Source organism: Bombina bombina, chromosome 1 (genome assembly GCF_027579735.1).
Source record: "Bombina bombina isolate aBomBom1 chromosome 1, aBomBom1.pri, whole genome shotgun sequence".
Classification (NCBI taxonomy): domain Eukaryota; kingdom Metazoa; phylum Chordata; class Amphibia; order Anura; family Bombinatoridae; genus Bombina; species Bombina bombina.
The window spans coordinates 553,803,617-553,823,743 of NC_069499.1; positions in this window are offsets into that span (position 1 = coordinate 553,803,617).

Consider the following 20,127-nt stretch of genomic DNA (forward strand, 5'->3'; position numbering starts at 1 on the left):
TTCATGAACCCTGGCATCAACATAATAGATTAACTTCTATATCAGGTTTATCTCGTCTGTCTGTTTCGGAAGAAGTGCGTGTATTACAAGTTGAAAGTAAATGTGTTCGCTCGAGCGTAATTGAATTTAACGCACGTCGGGATAGCGCAACCTCACAGCTCTGGTTAACTGTTATGTTGAATAAAAAGTAGCACAAAACATAAAAAATACATTAAAAAGTACAGTTACTCTATTAATATCACCATCTAATTAAAATTATTGGGGGAAAAAATGCATAAAAAGTTTTGTAAGGGCTCAAAGATGAGGTCTCAGTTGTTAGGGGAAAAAAAAGGGCAGGCAAAGGGCTTTAACATTGAGATACATAAATATACATCTTTAAATGTGTTTGTATATAGAATATATATATATATATATATATATATATATATATATATATATATATATATATATATATGTGTGTGTGTGTGTGTTTTAAATGTGCGTTCTTATGTATTTATATTTGTACAGACATATATATATATATATATATATATATATATATATATATATATATACATATAAATTCATATGTGTATATATGTATAGATATATATATGTGCATTGGAGCTATTTGCAGTCAAGTAGCTGAAAACTTGAAAAATCATATTTATGCAATACTCATGTAAGAAAGTGTTATACTGTGTTTTTTAGTGTAAATATTTTACATTCCAATGTTCTTCACACGGGGGAATATGTTCAACGTATTTATAAATAGATATTCCTAAATATATCTGTATATATTTATACCTATATACAATCATATATATATATATATATATATATATACTGTGTATGTGTGTGTGTATATATATATACAGGGAGTGCAGAATTATTAGGCAAGTTGTATTTTTGAGGATTAATTTTATTATTGAACAACAACCATGTTCTCAATGAACCCAAAAAACTCATTAATATCAAAGCTGAATAGTTTTGGAAGTAGTTTTTAGTTTGTTTTTAGTTATAGCTATTTTAGGGGGATATCTGTGTGTGCAGGTGACTATTACTGTGCATAATTATTAGGCAACTTAACAAAAAACAAATATATACCCATTTCAATTATTTATTTTTACCAGTGAAACCAATATAACATCTCAACATTCACAAATATACATTTCTGACATTCAAAAACAAAACAAAAACAAATCAGTGACCAATATAGCCACCTTTCTTTGCAAGGACACTCAAAAGCCTGCCATCCATGGATTCTGTCAGTGTTTTGATCTGTTCACCATCAACATTGCGTGCAGCAGCAACCACAGCCTCCCAGACACTGTTCAGAGAGGTGTACTGTTTTCCCTCGTTGTAAATCTCACATTTGATGATGGACCACAGGTTCTCAATGGGGTTCAGATCAGGTGAACAAGGAGGCCATGTCATTAGATTTTCTTCTTTTATACCCTTTCTTGCCAGCCACGCTGTGGAGTACTTGGACGCGTGTGATGGAGCATTGTCCTGCATGAAAATCATGTTTTTCTTGAAGGATGCAGACTTCTTCCTGTACCACTGCTTGAAGAAGGTGTCTTCCAGAAACTGGCAGTAGGACTGGGAGTTGAGCTTGACTCCATCCTCAACCCGAAAAGGCCCCACAAGCTCATCTTTGATGATACCAGCCCAAACCAGTACTCCACCTCCACCTTGCTGGCGTCTGAGTCGGACTGGAGCTCTCTGCCCTTTACCAATCCAGCCACGGGCCCATCCATCTGGCCCATCAAGACTCACTCTCATTTCATCAGTCCATAAAACCTTAGAAAAATCAGTCTTGAGATATTTCTTGGCCCAGTCTTGACGTTTCAGCTTGTGTGTCTTGTTCAGTGGTGGTCGTCTTTCAGCCTTTCTTACCTTGGCCATGTCTCTGAGTATTGCACACCTTGTGCTTTTGGGCACTCCAGTGATGTTGCAGCTCTGAAATATGGCCAAACTGGTGGCAAGTGGCATCTTGGCAGCTGCACGCTTGACTTTTCTCAGTTCATGGGCAGTTATTTTGCGCCTTGGTTTTTCCACACGCTTCTTGCGACCCTGTTGACTATTTTGAATGAAACGCTTGATTGTTCGATGATCACGCTTCAGAAGCATTGCAATTTTCAGAGTGCTGCATCCCTCTGCAAGATATCTCACTATTTTTGACTTTTCTGAGCCTGTCAAGTCCTTCTTTTGACCCATTTTGCCAAAGGAAAGGAAGTTGCCTAATAATTATGCACACCTGATATAGGGTGTTGATGTCATTAGACCACACCCCTTCTCATTACAGAGATGCACATCACCTAATATGCTTAATTGGTAGTAGGCTTTCGAGCCTATACAGCTTGGAGTAAGACAACATGCATAAAGAGGATGATGTGGTCAAAATACTCATTTGCCTAATAATTCTGCACTCCCTGTATATATATATATATACAGGGAGTGCAGAATTATTAGGCAAATGAGTATTTTGACCACATCATCCTCTTTATGCATGTTGTCTTACTCCAAGCTGTATAGGCTCGAAAGCCTACTACTAATTAAGCATATTAGGTGATGTGCATCTCTGTAATGAGAAGGGGTGTGGTCTAATGACATCAACACCCTATATCAGGTGTGCATAATTATTAGGCAACTTCCTTTCCTTTGGCAAAATGGGTCAAAAGAAGGACTTGACAGGCTCAGAAAAGTCAAAAATAGTGAGATATCTTGCAGAGGGATGCAGCACTCTTAAAATTGCAAAGCTTCTGAAGCGTGATCATCGAACAATCAAGCGTTTCATTCAAAATAGTCAACAGGGTCGCAAGAAGCGTGTGGAAAAACCAAGGCGCAAAATAACTGCCCATGAACTGAGAAAAGTCAAGCGTGCAGCTGCCAAGATGCCACTTGCCACCAGTTTGGCCATATTTCAGAGCTGCAACATCACTGGAGTGCCCAAAAGCACAAGGTGTGCAATACTCAGAGACATGGCCAAGGTAAGAAAGGCTGAAAGACGACCACCACTGAACAAGACACACAAGCTGAAACTTCAAGACTGGGCCAAGAAATATCTCAAGACTGATTTTTCTAAGGTTTTATGGACTGAGAGAGAGTGAGTCTTGATGGGCCAGATGGATGGGCCCGTGGCTGGATTGGTAAAGGGCAGAGAGCTCCAGTCCGACTCAGACGCCAGCAAGGTGGAGGTGGAGTACTGGTTTGGGCTGGTATCATCAAAGATGAGCTTGTGGGGCCTTTTCGGGTTGAGGATGGAGTCAAGCTCAACTCCCAGTCCTACTACCAGTTTCTGGAAGACACCTTCTTCAAGCAGTGGTACAGGAAGAAGTCTGCATCCTTCAAGAAAAACATGATTTTCATGCAGGACAATGCTCCATCACACGCGTCCAAGTACTCCACAGCGTGGCTGGCAAGAAAGGGTATAAAAGAAGAAAATCTAATGACATGGCCTCCTTGTTCACCTGATCTGAACCCCATTGAGAACCTGTGGTCCATCATCAAACGTGAGATTTACAAGGAGGGAAAACAGTACACCTCTCTGAACAGTGTCTGGGAGGCTGTGGTTGCTGCTGCACGCAATGTTGATGGTGAACAGATCAAAACACTGACAGAATCCATGGATGGCAGGCTTTTGAGTGTCCTTGCAAAGAAAGGTGGCTATATTGGTCACTGATTTGTTTTTGTTTTGTTTTTGAATGTCAGAAATGTATATTTGTGAATGTTGAGATGTTATATTGGTTTCACTGGTAAAAATAAATAATTGAAATGGGTATATATTTGTTTTTTGTTAAGTTGCCTAATAATTATGCACAGTAATAGTCACCTGCACACACAGATATCCCCCTAAAATAGCTATAACTAAAAACAAACTAAAAACTACTTCCAAAACTATTCAGCTTTGATATTAATGAGTTTTTTGGGTTCATTGAGAACATGGTTGTTGTTCAATAATAAAATTAATCCTCAAAAATACAACTTGCCTAATAATTCTGCACTCCCTGTATATACACACATGTTATATATATATATATCAGTGACGTGCAGTGAGGTCAGAGGCTGGTGAGGCACTAGATATGATACGCCGGAGAAACACATGTACAGAGGGCCGCAAGTACCCCCAACAGGGCAGGTTTAAATGATAGCTGAACCAGTACACAGGTCGCATAATCAGGTGATGGGTGAGAGCAAGTTAGTAACCACTGAGTTACTGATCAGCTGATTACTTCACCTGTGCACTGATTCAGCTATAATGAAAATCTGGCCTGTTGGGGGTACTTGAGGACCATTGTTGAGAAACACTGCACTAAAGCACCAGCTCATCGGAAATGTATTGATTACCTGGAGAATAAAGCACACATACTCTGCTCACTGACACCCACACACACTCTGCTCACATACACACTCACACAATTCTGTGGCACAGTGCCAGTTACTAGGCAATTAGAATGATACACAATCTCTTCTCTACTCACTACTGTTTTGTTAAAATAGAAATAATTTACCATACAAATTTTAAACAAAGGATAAGTTATCAATACTGCCAACACAGCTGCTGCAATATGGTGTTCAAGAAACGCACGTGCACATCCCACTTAGGTATGCTCTTCAACAAAGGACACCAAAGGATACCAAAAGAATGAAGTACATAATAATAAAAGTAAAATAGAAAGTTGTTTTTTTTGTGTGTGCAATTTCTATCTGAATGATGGAAATGTAATTATGACTTTCATGTTCCTTTCAAAAACTAATTTGATTTGCTGACATGGGGCCAGTAACAGTTGATGCTAATTCTCAAAATATAAATAACTAGAAAAGTCTATTAAAATAGCATGCTCTACCTAAATCATGAAAGTTTAATTTTAAATGTCTCCCTTTGACTATGTGTTTAACCAGTTACTTTACAGTGGCATTATTTCTAAAAACATTTAACTGCAATAATTACATATAGTTTTTAAATGACTCATCTCCTTTTTATTAATATAAACTTGTATAAAAGCAGCACATATTAAAAACACAATGCAACAGCTTTCAATTGATTTGTGAATTACAAGTTAACAGCAGTCTTTAAAAAAATGGAGACACAGAGAAATATAAAAATAGATACTGCATCCTCTGACTGAATAGACATAACATATATGGGGTTTGTACCTAATTAAATCAAATAACCATGAAAAAGGGAGGCTTAGCAATATTCAATGTCAAAAACTTTAATTTAAATAATGTGGACACTGCACATTTAACTTCAAACTCTGGTTTTAAATTATGGATTTAAATTTGAATTGACCCTTTGACTTCCTGTCAGTATTGGGTTATGCTCACTTACTGTCCTCCCCTGTTAATGAGCTGTATCTGAACACAATGTGTGAATCACAAGATATGTAGAATACTACTTTACTCTTCTGCTTGGGTTATGCTTACTTACTGCCCCCCCTGTTAATGAGTTGTATCTGAACACAATTTGTGAATCACAAGAGATGTAGAATACTACTTTACTCTTCTGCTTGGTGTCATCTGTTCTTAGGTTACCTCAGCTTCCAGTTGTGTCACATGACCCTGCTCACTGCATCCTCCTTCTGATTAATCTATACATCCTTCACTTGCTAGGAGGCATCAAGAGGGGTGCCTCCTATTGGTCCCAATTTCTGCTGCTAATATATTGACAGAAGACAGGTGGCGCTACAGCACAGCTTTTCCTTTGACCCATGTACTGCAATGGAGAGAAGCATTCCTGTACCTGCCTCTCCATAGCATTACATGGGGGGAAAATATTTTTTTGGGGACTTTTTTTTTTGTTTAATTAAAATTTAATTAAGCTTTGGCCACATATGGCAGGGTAAATACTCTAGCAAGATAGGACCAGTGATTGGAGAGGAAAAATAGCAAAACCTAAGAAAATATACATAGCAGAAAACAGGGCTATGAAAAACTATGGACACTAGAAAGGCACTTCTTGGTATAAAAGTGATTCCATCCTGTATTTCTATGATTGGAGGAAAAAAATTGAGGGAGCTGTATGAGGCAGACTAAAGCTGACCACTTATATTCAAAATCATGTTGAAGAACACCTTCTTCTTGTACTCTATGTAATAATATCCCTGATTACTTACCAAAAAGGAAGATTTTAAAAGGTTAAACTTAGGGCTGATTTAAAATGCTTAAAGGTACAGTCAACACCAGATTTTTTGTTGTTTTAAAGCAGTGTTTCCCAACCGCGGTCCTCAATTACCCCCAACAGGTTTAAGTAATCAGCTGATGGATGAGAGCAGGTTGGTTACTGCTCAGCTGATTACTTCACCTGTGCATTTGTTCAGCTATAATAAAAACCAGGACTGTTGGGGGTACTTGAGGACCGCGGGTTGGGAAACACTCTTTTAAAAGATAGATAATCCCTTAATTACCCATTCCCCCGTTTTGCACAACCAACACAGTTCTAATAATACACATTTTACCCCTGATTACCTTGTATCTAAGCCTCTCCAGACTGCCCCCTTATTTTAGTTCTTTTTACAGAATTACATTTTAGCCAATCAGTGCTCACTCCTCTGTAAATGAACGTGCATGAGCTCAATGTTATCTACATGAAACACATGAACTAACACCCTCTAGTGGTGAAAAACTGTCAAATGCAGAGGCGGCCTTCAAGGTCTATAAAAATTAGCATAGGAACCTCCTAGGTTTAGCTTTCAACTAAGAATACCAAGAGAAGCAAAATTGGTGATAAAAGTAAATTGGAAAGTTGTTTAAAATTACATGCCCGATTTGAATCATGAAAACATTTTTTTGACTTGACTATCCCTTTAAGCTACAATTAACACCAATTAGAAGCCAATGTATTTATTGCTTTAAGTCTGAGCAAAATTATTCAGAACTTTAAAATGAAAAGAACAAGTGGTGTATACAGGGATAGGCACGAGCCAAGGCTGTGGCGGACATTTTCTAAAGTAAAGACCTTTAGTGAAGGACACCAAGGTACATTTACAATTAAAACTATTATTTTATAGTGCTGAATTTTATTATACTGATGCAGATACCACTGATCCTACAACCAGCCCTTGTCTGGCTATACACATGAGCCAGTGTCACTTCTGTGTCTTTGTATAGAGCTGGGTGTTATTATACAGATGCAGATACACATCCAGTATTTCACTCAGGCTTTATTTATTCCATAACTTATCACCCAGTATTGCTAGCAGTCTCTTGACAAGCCACTAATTTTATTCTCACTAAATATTTTCCCTTTCCTATTATTTAATCAGAAAGAAATGATATACTAAGGTTATGATTCACAACCTTACTATATCTTTTCTTTCTATTTAAATACTACTTATAATAAACTTCAGGTGCTGGCTAAAGTGCTTTACCTTTGCATATAAAGCTACAGGGACACAGTGGCAGCTTGCTTCTTGAATCTTCCCTCTCTCTCTGTCTCACTCAGAGTCATTTTCTGGTACTAAGTGGCATCATGTGGGAGTGGCCACAACCCTGCAAAACGTGGCGCCGTGTGTGTTAAGGAGGAGTCAGGACCAGCATTCATCTGTCTTACTCCTCCCTCTCCACAGCAAAATGGGCGGCGGACACTGCAAGGGCCAGTCATGGACACCAGTGTCCGTGTACGTTCACCTTGCCTATCCCTGGGTGTATAGCTGAAATAAAAGAAGCAGATAACTGCAAATTCTGAGAATTATAAATAACATGAATTATGACAAAAGCAGTTTTATAGGGTAAAACATGGTACCTAGAAAAAGCATTGACTAGGATTTGCCTCATTAAAACATAATACCCTTCACAGTCTAAAGTTTTCTGTAAAAATAACATAATTTATGTAAGAACTTACCTGATAAATTCATTTCTTTCATATTAGCAAGAGTCCATGAGCTAGTGACGTATGGGATATACATTCCTACCAGGAGGGGCAAAGTTTCCCAAACCTCAAAATGCCTACAAATACACCCCTCACCACACCCACAATTCAGTTTAACGAATAGCCAAGAAGTGGGGTGATAAAAAAGTATGAAAGCATATAAAATAAGGAATTGGAATAATTGTGCTTTATACAAAATCATAACCACCACAAAAAAAGGGCGGGCCTCATGGACTCTTGCTAATATGAAAGAAATTAATTTATCAGGTAAGTTCTTACATAAATTATGTTTTCTTTCATGTAATTAGCAAGAGTCCATGAGCTAGTGACGTATGGGATAATGATTACCCAAGATGTGGATCTTTTCCACACAAGAGTCACTAGAGAGGGAGGGATAAAATAAAGACAGCCAATTCCTGCTGAAAATAATCCACACCCAAAATAAAGTTTAACGAAAAACATAAGCAGAAGATTCAAACTGAAACCGCTGCCTGAAGTACTTTTCTACCAAAATCTGCTTCAGAAGAAGAAAATACATCAAAATGGTAGAATTTAGTAAAAGTATGCAAAGAGGACCAAGTTGCTGCTTTGCAAATCTGATCAACCGAAGCTTCATTCCTAAACGCCCAGGAAGTAGAAACTGACCTAGTAGAATGAGCTGTAATTCTCTGAGGCGGAGTTTTACCCGACTCAACATAGGCAAGATGAATTAAAGATTTCAACCAAGATGCCAAAGAAATGGCAGAAGCTTTCTGGCCTTTTCTAGAACCGGAAAAGATAACAAATAGACTAGAAGTCTTTCGGAAAGATTTAGTAGCTTCAACATAATATTTCAAAGCTCTAACAACATCCAAAGAATGCAACGATTTCTCCTTAGAATTCTTAGGATTAGGACATAATGAAGGAACCACAATTTCTCTACTAATGTTGTTGGAATTCACAACTTTAGGTAAAAATTCAAAAGAAGTTCGCAACACCGCCTTATCCTGATGAAAAATCAGAAAAGGAGACTCACAAGAAAGAGCAGATAATTCAGAAACTCTTCTGGCAGAAGAGATGGCCAAAAGGAACAAAACTTTCCAAGAAAGTAATTTAATGTCCAATGAATGCATAGGTTCAAACGGAGGAGCTTGAAGAGCCCCCAGAACCAAATTCAAACTCCAAGGAGGAGAAATTGACTTAATGACAGGTTTTATACGAACCAAAGCTTGTACAAAACAATGAATATCAGGAAGAATAGCAATCTTTCTGTGAAAAAGAACAGAAAGAGCAGAGATTTGTCCTTTCAAGGAACTTGCGGACAAACCTTTATCTAAACCATCCTGAAGAAACTGTAAAATTCACGGTATTCTAAAAGAATGCCAATAAAAATGATGAGAAATACACCAAGAAATATAAGTCTTCCAGACTCTATAATATATCTCTCTAGATACAGATTTACGAGCCTGTAACATAGTATTAATCACAGAGTCAGAGAAACCTCTTTGACGAAGAATCAAGCGTTCAATCTCCATACCTTTAAATTTAAGGATTTCAGATCCTGATGGAAAAAAGGACCTTGTGACAGAAGGTCTGGTCTTAACGGAAGAGTCCACGGTTGGCAAGAGGCCATCCGGACAAGATCCGCATACCAAAACCTGTGAGGCCATGCCGGAGCTACCAGCAGAACAAACGAGCATTCCTTCAGAATCTTGGAGATTACTCTTGGAAGAAGAACTAGAGGTGGAAAGATATAGGCAGGATGATACTTCCAAGGAAGTGATAATGCATCCACTGCCTCCGCCTGAGGATCCCGGGATCTGGACAGATACCTGGGAAGTTTCTTGTTTAGATGGGACGCCATCAAATCTATTTCTGGAAGTTCCCACATTTGAACAATCTGAAGAAATACCTCTGGGTGAAGAGACCATTCGCCCGGATGCAACGTTTGGCGACTGAGATAATCCGCTTCCCAATTGTCTACACCTGGGATATGAACCGCAGAGATTAGACAGGAGCTGGATTCCGCCCAAACCAAAATTCGAGATACTTCTTTCATAGCCAGAGGACTGTGAGTTCCTCCTTGATGATTGATGTATGCCACAGTTGTGACATTGTCTGTCTGAAAACAAATGAACGATTCTCTCTTCAGAAGAGGCCAAAACTGAAGAGCTCTGAAAATTGCACGGAGTTCCAAAATATTGATCGGTAATCTCACCTCCTGAGATTCCCAAACTCCTTGTGCTGTCAGAGATCCCCACACAGCTCCCCAACCTGTGAGACTTGCATCTGTTGAAATTACAGTCCAGGTCGGAAGCACAAAAGAAGCCCCCTGAATTAAACGATGGTGATCTGTCCACCACGTTAGAGAGTGTCGAACAATCGGTTTTAAAGATATTAATTGAGATATCTTTGTGTAATCCTTGCACCATTGATTCAGCATACAAAGCTGAAGAGGTCGCATGTGAAAACGAGCAAAGGGGATCGCGTCCGATGCAGCAGTCATAAGACCTAGAATTTCCATGCATAAGGCTACCGAAGGGAATGATTGTGACTGAAGGTTTCGACAAGCTGCAATTAGTTTTAGACGTCTCTTGTCTGTTAAAGACAGAGTCATGGACACTGAATCTATCTGGAAACCCAGAAAGGTTACCCTTGTCTGAGGAATCAATGAACTTTTTGGTAAATTGATCCTCCAACCATGATCTTGAAGAAACAACACAAGTCGATTCGTATGAAATTCTGCTAAATGTAAAGACTGAGCAAGTACCAAGATATCGTCCAAATAAGGAAATACCACAATACCCTGTTCTCTGATTACAGACAGAAGGGCACCGAGAACCTTTGTAAAAATTCTTGGAGCTGTAGCTAGGCCAAACGGCAGAGCCACAAACTGGTAATGCTTGTCCAGAAAAGAGAATCTCAGGAACCGATAATGATCTGGATGAATCGGAATATGCAGATATGCATCCTGTAAATCTATTGTGGACATATAATTCCCTTGCTGAACAAAAGGCAAGATAGTCCTTACAGTTACCATCTTGAACGTTGGTATCCTTACATAACGATTCAATATTTTTAGATCCAGAACTGGTCTGAAGGAATTCTCCTTCTTTGGTACAATGAAGAGATTTGAATAAAACCCCATCCCCTGTTCCTGAACTGGAACTGGCATAATTACTCCAGTCAACTCTAGATCTGAAACACAATTCAGAAATGCTTGAGCTTTTACTGGATTTACTGGGACACAGGAAAGAAAAAATCTCTTTGCAGGAGGTCTCATCTTGAAACCAATTCTGTACCCTTCTGAAACAATGTTCTGAATCCAAAGATTGTGAACAGAATTGATCCAAATTTCTTTGAAAAAACGTAACCTGCCCCCTACCAGCTGAGCTGGAATGAGGGCCGCACCTTCATGTGGACTTAGAAGCAGGCTTTGCCTTTCTGGCTGGCTTGGATTTATTCCAGATTGGAGATGGTTTCCAAACTGAAACTGCTCCTGAGGATGAAGGATCAGACTTTTGTTCTTTGTTGAAACGAAAGGAACGAAAACAATTATTAGCCCTGTTTTTACCTTTAGATTTTTTATCCTGTGGTAAAAAAGTTCCTTTCCGACCAGTAACAGTTGAAATAATAGAATCCAACTGAGAACCAAATAATTTGTTACCCTGGAAAGAAATGGAAAGTAGAGTTGATTTAGAAGCCATATCAGCATTCCAAGTCTTAAGCCATAAAGCTCTTCTAGCTAAAATAGCTAGAGACATAAACCTGACATCAACTCTGATAATATCAAAGATGGCATCACAGATAAAATTATCAGCATGCTGAAGAAGAATAATAATATCATGAGAATCATGATGTGTTACTTGTTGCGCTAAAGTTTCCAACCAAAAAGTTGAAGCTGCAGCAACATCAGCCAAAGATATAGCAGGTCTAAGAAGATTACCTGAACACAGATAAGCTTTTCTTAGAAAGGATTCAATTTTCCTATCTAAAGGATCCTTAAACGAAGTACCATCTGACGTAGGAATAGTAGTACGTTTAGCAAGGGTAGAAATAGCCCCATCAACTTTAGGGATTTTGTCCCAAAATTCTAATCTGTCAGACGGCACAGGATATAATTGCTTAAAACGTTTAGAAGGAGTAAATGAATTACCCAATTTATCCCATTCTTTGGAAATTACTGCAGAAATAGCATTAGGAACAGGAAAAACTTCTGGAATAACCACAGGAGATTTAAATACCTTATCCAAACGTTTAGAATTAGTATCAAGAGGACCAGAATCCTCTATTTCTAAAGCAATTAGAACTTCTTTAAGTAAAAAACGAATAAATTCCATTTTAAATAAATATGAGGATTTATCAGCATCAACCTCTGAGACAGAATCCTCTGAACCAGAAGAGTCATCAGAATCAGAATGATGATGTTCATTTAAAAATTCATCTGTAGGGAGAGAAGTTTTAAAAGATTTTTTACGTTTACTAGAAGGAGAAATAACAGACATAGCCTTCTTTATGGATTCAGAAACAAAATCTATTATGTTATCAGGAACATTCTGCACCTTAGATGTTGAAGGAACTGCAACAGGCAATGGTACTTTACTAAAGGAAATATTATCTGCATTAACAAGTTTGTCATCACAATCAATACAAACAACAGCTGGAGGAATAGCTACCAAAAGTTTACAGCAGATACACTTAGCTTTGGTAGATCCAGCACTAGACAGCGATTTTCCTGTAGTATCTTCTGACTCAGATGCAACGTGAGACATCTTGCAATATGTAAGAGAAAAAACAACATATAAAGCAAAATTGATCAAATTCCTTAAATGACAGTTTCAGGAATGGGAAAAAATGCCAAAGAACAAGCTTCTAGCAACCAGAAGCAATAAAAAATGAGACTTAAATAATGTGGAGACAAAAGCGACGCCCATATTTTTTTAGCGCCAAATAAGACGCCCACATTATTTGGCGCCTAAATGCTTTTGGCGCCAAAAATGACGCCACATCCGGAACGCCGACATTTTTGGCGCAAAATAACGTCAAAAAATGACGCAACTTCCGGCGACACGTATGACGCCGGAAACGGAAAAGAATTTTTGCGCCAAAAAAGTCTGCGCCAAGAATGACGCAATAAAATGAAGCATTTTCAGCCCCCGCGAGCCTAACAGCCCACAGGGAAAAAGAGTCAAATTTTTGAAGGTAAGAAAAAATGATTAAATCAAATGCATTATCCCAAATATGAAACTGACTGTCTGAAAAATAAGGAAAGTTGAACATTCTGAGTCAAGGCAAATAAATGTTTGAATACATATATTTAGAACTTTATAAACAAAGTGCCCAACCATAGCTTAGAGTGTCACAGAAAATAAGATTTACTTACCCCAGGACACTCATCTACATGTTTGTAGAAAGCCAAACCAGTACTGAAACGAGAATCAGCAGAGGTAATGGTATATATAAGAGTATATCGTCGATCTGAAAAGGGAGGTAAGAGATGAATCTCTACGACCGATAACAGAGAACCTATGAAATAGACCCCGTAGAAGGAGATCACTGCATTCAAATAGGCAATACTCTCCTCACATCCCTCTGACATTCACTGCACGCTGAGAGGAAAACCGGGCTCCAACTTGCTGCGGAGCGCATATCAACGTAGAATCTTAGCACAAACTTACTTCACCACCTCCATCGGAGGCAAAGTTTGTAAAACTGAATTGTGGGTGTGGTGAGGGGTGTATTTGTAGGCATTTTGAGGTTTGGGAAACTTTGCCCCTCCTGGTAGGAATGTATATCCCATACGTCACTAGCTCATGGACTCTTGCTAATTACATGAAAGAAAACATAATTCTAAAAAGATATAGGCAACTTTTTGGGATTAGAACTGCAAGCAAGAAAATAACATGATAAAAGGCTGTACAAAGATAGAATAAAAAGGGAAATAAATAAGAAAAGGAGCAACAGTTGGATAAATGATTAAATCTTGCATGCTGATAGCAGAATATCACGTGAGTTCTCAATACTGCAACACAGGGATTTCTTCAGACTCAGTGTCGCATATCCAGACCAGCAATGTGCACAACAGCACAAGAGAACATATGGCCAACAAGCTTTTTCGCTATCTGCAGCATCCAAGCAATACGGGTAGTGCCAGATATATTCACTAAAGCTTAATACCTCCACCAATCATTACCAGGTAAGATGGCAAGGAACTCAGTCTTATCCATTCCATTATGGGACAGGGAAATGGGTTCACAAGGTCCATGCCCCAGCTAGGAGCGGATCTCACCTGGCAGCTAGGAAGGCTAAGGTATAGTAACAATATGTGTTACAGTCACTAAAATTAAGCTGCTATAAAAATATGCTATTGCTAGATTTTATCATGGTGACTTGCATAGGAAAAGATAAAAAGAGAGGGAGTCATATGTGAAGCATTTGAAGATGCTGCAACTTTCATGCTGGGCACTCTCACTTTCTAATTAAACACCACTATACAAATGGATGGTCACCATCAATCAATCCTCAGCACTCAATGTTGAAAGAGCATTATGCTTTATAAAAACAACTTTATCCAGATAAAATGTAGATTGTTAGAAACAAACCATAGCAATAAAGCAATATTTTTTGCACCAGGCTTTATCAGAATTTATCAACTAATTTACATCTATTAATTGTGAACAATATGGATCTCAATGTTTATTGTTAGATTTTCAAGGATTAAATGATCAAACAGTATATTTTAAAAATTTCACTACAAAATGTAAGTGGGGTGCCACATTGTGTACTTTGTGTAGAAAGAACCAGAGACCCCCAAAAGGTTTTCTATTCCTGAGTAAATAAACACCAAAGAAATATCAATAAGCAGGCTGGGGATCAGAGTAAAAAAACAAATTATATGAATGCCCCAGCTGCTACATTTTAAAAAAATACCTTTATTTATTCATCTCAACATTGGGTCCACAAAAAAGCAACATTTCAGGCTCAACAGTGCTGCACAGTTTGGAACATGTGTAATTCCCCTCATTTATACACTGAGGCTTTGCTTAGTAGGGGTTATCTGGGCTCTTCGTGAGCTGGGTTTGCAATTCAGAGAACAAAACACAATTCCAGATTTACTGAGGCATTTCTGGATCTATTAACACACTGCCCACAATAACTGCTGCAGCAAAAATGTAAATTGTCTTCCTAATAAAATGTCACACAGTTAGTATATGTACAGATATTGTTTTGCATCCCAGCAGCCCCAACACAGTAGGTTAAACATATTGAGGTAATATCAATGTCTAATTTCAGGCTGTGTAACATCTACACAAACTAGAGTGCTTTGTGGTATCCTGCTATACAGATGCTGAAGGGCTAATAATTTGCTTATTTTGGTATTGCTGTAAAGTTAGTCTTCCTATCTCAATTGTGTGTTTGAGAGTAAGGGAGGTGATGAGGAGATTGATGATTTAACCTGCATTAAAGGCTATAACAGTGCAAAAAGAAAATCCTCTTAATTTATTAAATTATTATTATTATTATCAGGTATTTGTAGAGCGCCAACAGGTTCCGCAGCCCTATGAACATAGGTGATATATAAAAACGATTACAGGGATCAAATGGGGAGAGAGGGTCCTGCCGAGAGTTGCACTGTTGTAGTCGGCTCTTACGAAGGTGAACTACAAACAGCTGGGCTTATAGGCTTACATGCTATGGGGTTTTAGGGGATAGCAGTGGAGATATTAAGGTTAGCGTAGGTTGTAAGCGTCCCTGAATAGTAGAGTCTTCAGGGAGCACTTGAAGCTTTTAAAACTGGGGGAGATTCTTCTGGATCGAGGCAGAGAGTTCCATAAGATGGGGGAAATAAGAAGCTCAGTTTTGGAGAGATTTAGCTTGAGGTAGTGAGAGGACATACAAGATGAGATATGAGAGAGACAGTGACACAGGTTAGCAAGGAAGGAGATAGATCTGGTGCAGAGAGGTTGATTTGGGTATCATGGGCATACAAATGATAATGAAACCCATGGGACTTTATTAAGGAACCTAGTGAGGACGTGTAGATTGAGAAGAGAAAGGGACCGAGGACAGAGCCTTGCAGTACCCTGACAGAAAGAGGTAACGGGGCAGAGGATATCCCATAAAAGGCTACACTAAAGGTATGGTTAGACAGATAGGAAGAGAACCAAGAGAGCTGTGTCACAGATGCAGGGGGCGAAATCCAGATTGCAGTGGGTCAAGGAGGGAGTTTAATGTAAGGAAATAGGATAGACGTGCATATACTAGCTTTTCAAGAAGCTTTGAGGCAAGAGGTAGTAGGAAAATAGGGCGGTAGTTGGATGGGGAGGTTGGATCGAGAGAAGTTTTTTTGAGGATAGGTGTGACTAATGCATGTTTAAGAGATGTGGGAACTGTACCAGTGCTGAAGGAGAGGTTGAAGATGTGTGAGTATAGGGGTAAGGGTAGAAGAGAGGGAGGGTAGTAGTTGTGAGGGGATGGGGTCAAGGGGACAGGTAGTGAGGTGAGAGGATAGTATAAAGGGCAGAAACTTCATCCTCTGTAACAGGGGCAAAAGAGCTAAATTTATGGCTATGTGGGTTTTGGATGATTGTGAGCTTTTGAAGGGGTGGGAGACCGGTAGTATGTTGAGAGCTGATTTCAGTTCTGATGCAGTCAATTTTGTTGTTGAAGTAGCTGGCAAAATCTTGGGCTGAGAGAAAAGTTGTGGTGGGAGGTGGGCGGAGAAGAGTATTGAATGTGGAGAAGACACGTTTTGGGTTTGAAGAAAAGTAGAGATAAGAGTAGAGAAGTAATGTTGCTTATATAGATTAAGGGCAGAATAGTAAGAGTTCAAGATTAACTTATAATGAAGAAAGTCAGCAGAACTCTGAGATTTCCTCCAGTGTTGCTCAGCTGTACGGAAACATCTGCATAGGTTATTAAGGACCGATGTAAGGGTGGAGTTATAGTGGCAGGAAAAGGAGGGGATGGAAGAGAGAAGAGGTTTGAGAGAGCTAGCAAACTGTTGCTGATCCAATGACTTGATTCTTCTGTGAAGTTTAGTGTGAGGAGTAGAAGGAGGGAGAGTTGTAAGGAGGGAGGTGATGGTACAAGTGAGGAGGTGGTGGTCAGAAACCATCTTTGTGAGTGGGAGAGTCAGTCCATTGTGACAGGCCAAAAGAGGAAGTGAGTTGCAGAAGTTGTTTTGCAGAGGAGGCAGTGGGATTATCAATAGGGAGGTTGAAGTCACAGAGAATGAGGGCAGGGGTATCTGAAGAAAGGAAGTAAGGTAGCCAGGTGACAAGGTGATCTAGAAAGAGTTGCGGAGCCAGGGGGACAGTATACAACTGCAACTCGTATAGAGAGGGGAGAGAATAAGCAAATCATGTGTGTTTCGAATGAAGAAAATGTGAGGGAAGAGAAGGGATGTATTTGTTGAAAGGTGCAACAAGCGGAAAGTAAAATACCAACACCACCTCCTTGTCTATTGTCAGACCTAGGAGTGTGGCTGAAGTGGAGACCCCCATGTGACAGTGCAGCAGAGAAAGCAGTGTCTGATGGAGAGAGCCAGAAGACTGAGAGTGGGAGATAAAGAGGTCATGAATAGAAGTGAGTTTGTTGCAAACAGAGCGAGAGTTCCATAGTGCACAAGTGAAGGGGGTGGTGGCTTTAGATGCAAGAGGAAAAAGATTAAGGTTACTGGAGTTTTGTTTTTGAAGTCTATTGAAGGGCACACATGGGTGTGTAGGGCAAGGAAGTTGTGGGGGACAAGGATTAGGGGAGATGTCGCCAGCAGCTAGTATGAGCAAGAGGGAGAGTGACATGAGATGAGATGCGGATTTGCAGTAGTGAGGTTTTCAATTTTATTATTGCACTATTGCTTGCATATAATCATCTGTATAACCTCTGCAAAGGGATTAAACACATAGTTAAAGTAATCTCCAGTGCAGCAATGCACTACTGGGAGCCTGCTGAGCACATTTGGTTAGCCAATGACAAAAGATAATGCTGGTGCCGAGGATAATTTCATATTCTTTTCAACAACGGTACCCAAGAGAATAAACTAAATTTCATAGAAGTGAATTTAAAAATGACATGCTCTATCTGAATCATTAAAGATTACATTTTTTGCTCTTTCCATCCCTCTTTTGCACTCTCTTCCCCTCTCTATTGCTCTCCCCCCCCCCTTTTCTTTTGCTCTATTTTGCTCTTTCCCCTCTATTTTGCTCTCTCTCCCCCCTCTCGTTTGCTCTTTCCTATCTCTTTTTATCTCTCCCCTCTCTCTTGCGCCGACCACGCCCCAGACCATGTCCGGCCACACCCACTTTCACCCCACCGCCGCAAACAGCATGTCAGGTAAGGCCAGGTGCGTTGTCCTTGTGCTGTCTCTACTGCGCATGACAGCTTCGGACAAACACACTTGGCCTTTTATATTATAGGATTTCGAAAACATTTTCGTGTCCCATAGAAAGTATACAAACCCGTTAATCTATAAATTATACCAGATTTCCAATGAAACCGCAAACCATTAATACACTGTCAGAGGCTGTCGTTAGATTGACAAAAATTACACCCAGCTCAACTAGGTGTAAAAGAGGAAAAAGGAGCTTTTTGATGCCTGGTTCCCATTGAAATTGTAAATCTTGCAAACAATGCAAGTGTCTCAATGTAGAAATACATTAATATATGTAATATATATTGATGTCCCATGTATAGGAATAGTTTCACTTATGTCTACATATATCTACATATGTTAAACTAGACCTATGCCTAGGACAGCAATACATATTACATATTTTAATAAAGTGGAAAATATAATATTAAAAAATAGTATTTGCTTATAGTTAAAAAAATATGTATTATAAATAAGTAACTTTGTTTTTGTTCCTCTTTAGAGGTGATCACAGGTAAGGAGCACAGACATTAAACGTAAATTTGATAGTGTAAGGTCGGGTTACCATAGCAACTAATTGATTGTTATGAAATCCGATGTTGGAGGGAAGCGTTAACACATTAACTTACATCTACACGAAAAGAGCGACTGCACGTAATGCGCAAAATATTTCAACGAAAACCTGGTACTAAAATGGAGCCATAAATTACTTTTAGGTGTCGGCCACTTCAGTAGCTTACGGCTCCATTTATTGCAGCTCAATGGAAGCGAGCCCTATAAAAAAGTGAACATGCAGCTGCAGATCATTCTGACAGAACATTGTTTTCTGCGTGCTCTTTGGTGGCTTAGTAAAGTGTAAAGTACTGTAAAGTACAGTGTAAATCTTTTGTATTTAATGAGGTGGCACCTGGCTTCTGTCCTTGTGTGATTCAGATAGAGCATTTCAATTTACATTGATTATTAAATTTGCTTTGTTCTCTTGGCATCCTTTCTTGGAGGAGCATGCATGTGTTTTTTCAGCATTATATGGCAGGTTTTACAAGAATGTTATACATCTGCAAAAGTACTAGATGGCAGCACTATTCTGCCATGTAGTGTTCCAGACGTGCATGCTACCTACCTAGGTATCTCTGCAACCAAAAATACCAAAGGAATGAAAATCAATTGAACACAGAAGTAAATAGGAAACTTTTTAAAAATCATATATCTTAATCGTGGAAAATGTTTCTTGTCCTTTTAACCCCTTAATGACAACTGACGTACCAGGTACGTCATGCATTAACTTACAGTTAATGACAATAGACGTACCTGGTACGTCAGTTGTCTAAGAGAGTGCTGGAAGCGATCGCAATCGCTTCCAGCAGCTCTCAGGGTATTGCAGTGATGCCTCCATATGGAGGCATCCTGCAATACCCTTTCAGAAGACTCCGATGCAGAGAGAGCCACTCTGTGGCCCTCTCTGCACCGGTAGCGATGGTGCCGGTTCGTTGGTGGGTGGGAGCGCAACAGGGAGGCGGGTGGGCGGCCCATCGCTACCCGGCATCCGGCTCCTGTAAGTGCAATGTGCACGCCGGGTGCCGGGAGCGTGCGGGGGCGCGCATGCGCGTTCGCGTGCGCGCGCGGGTGCGCGATTAGCTACCCACACTGACACCAATGAGGAGGGAAGAGGGGGGAAAAAATAAATATATAAGGATCTGGGAGGGGGAGGGGGTTGGGGTATTGTGGGGGGCTGCTACACTACAGAAAAATTTAAAATGGCAATAAAAGATAAAAAAAAACACTTTTTTGGGGGGCAAATTGGGTACTGGCAGACAGCTGCCAGTACCCAAGATGGCGGCAATTAGGTAGGGGAGAGGGTTAGAGAGCTGGGGGGGGGGATCATGGAGGTTGGGGCTAAGGCAGGAGTCCATCACAGCTAAAACAT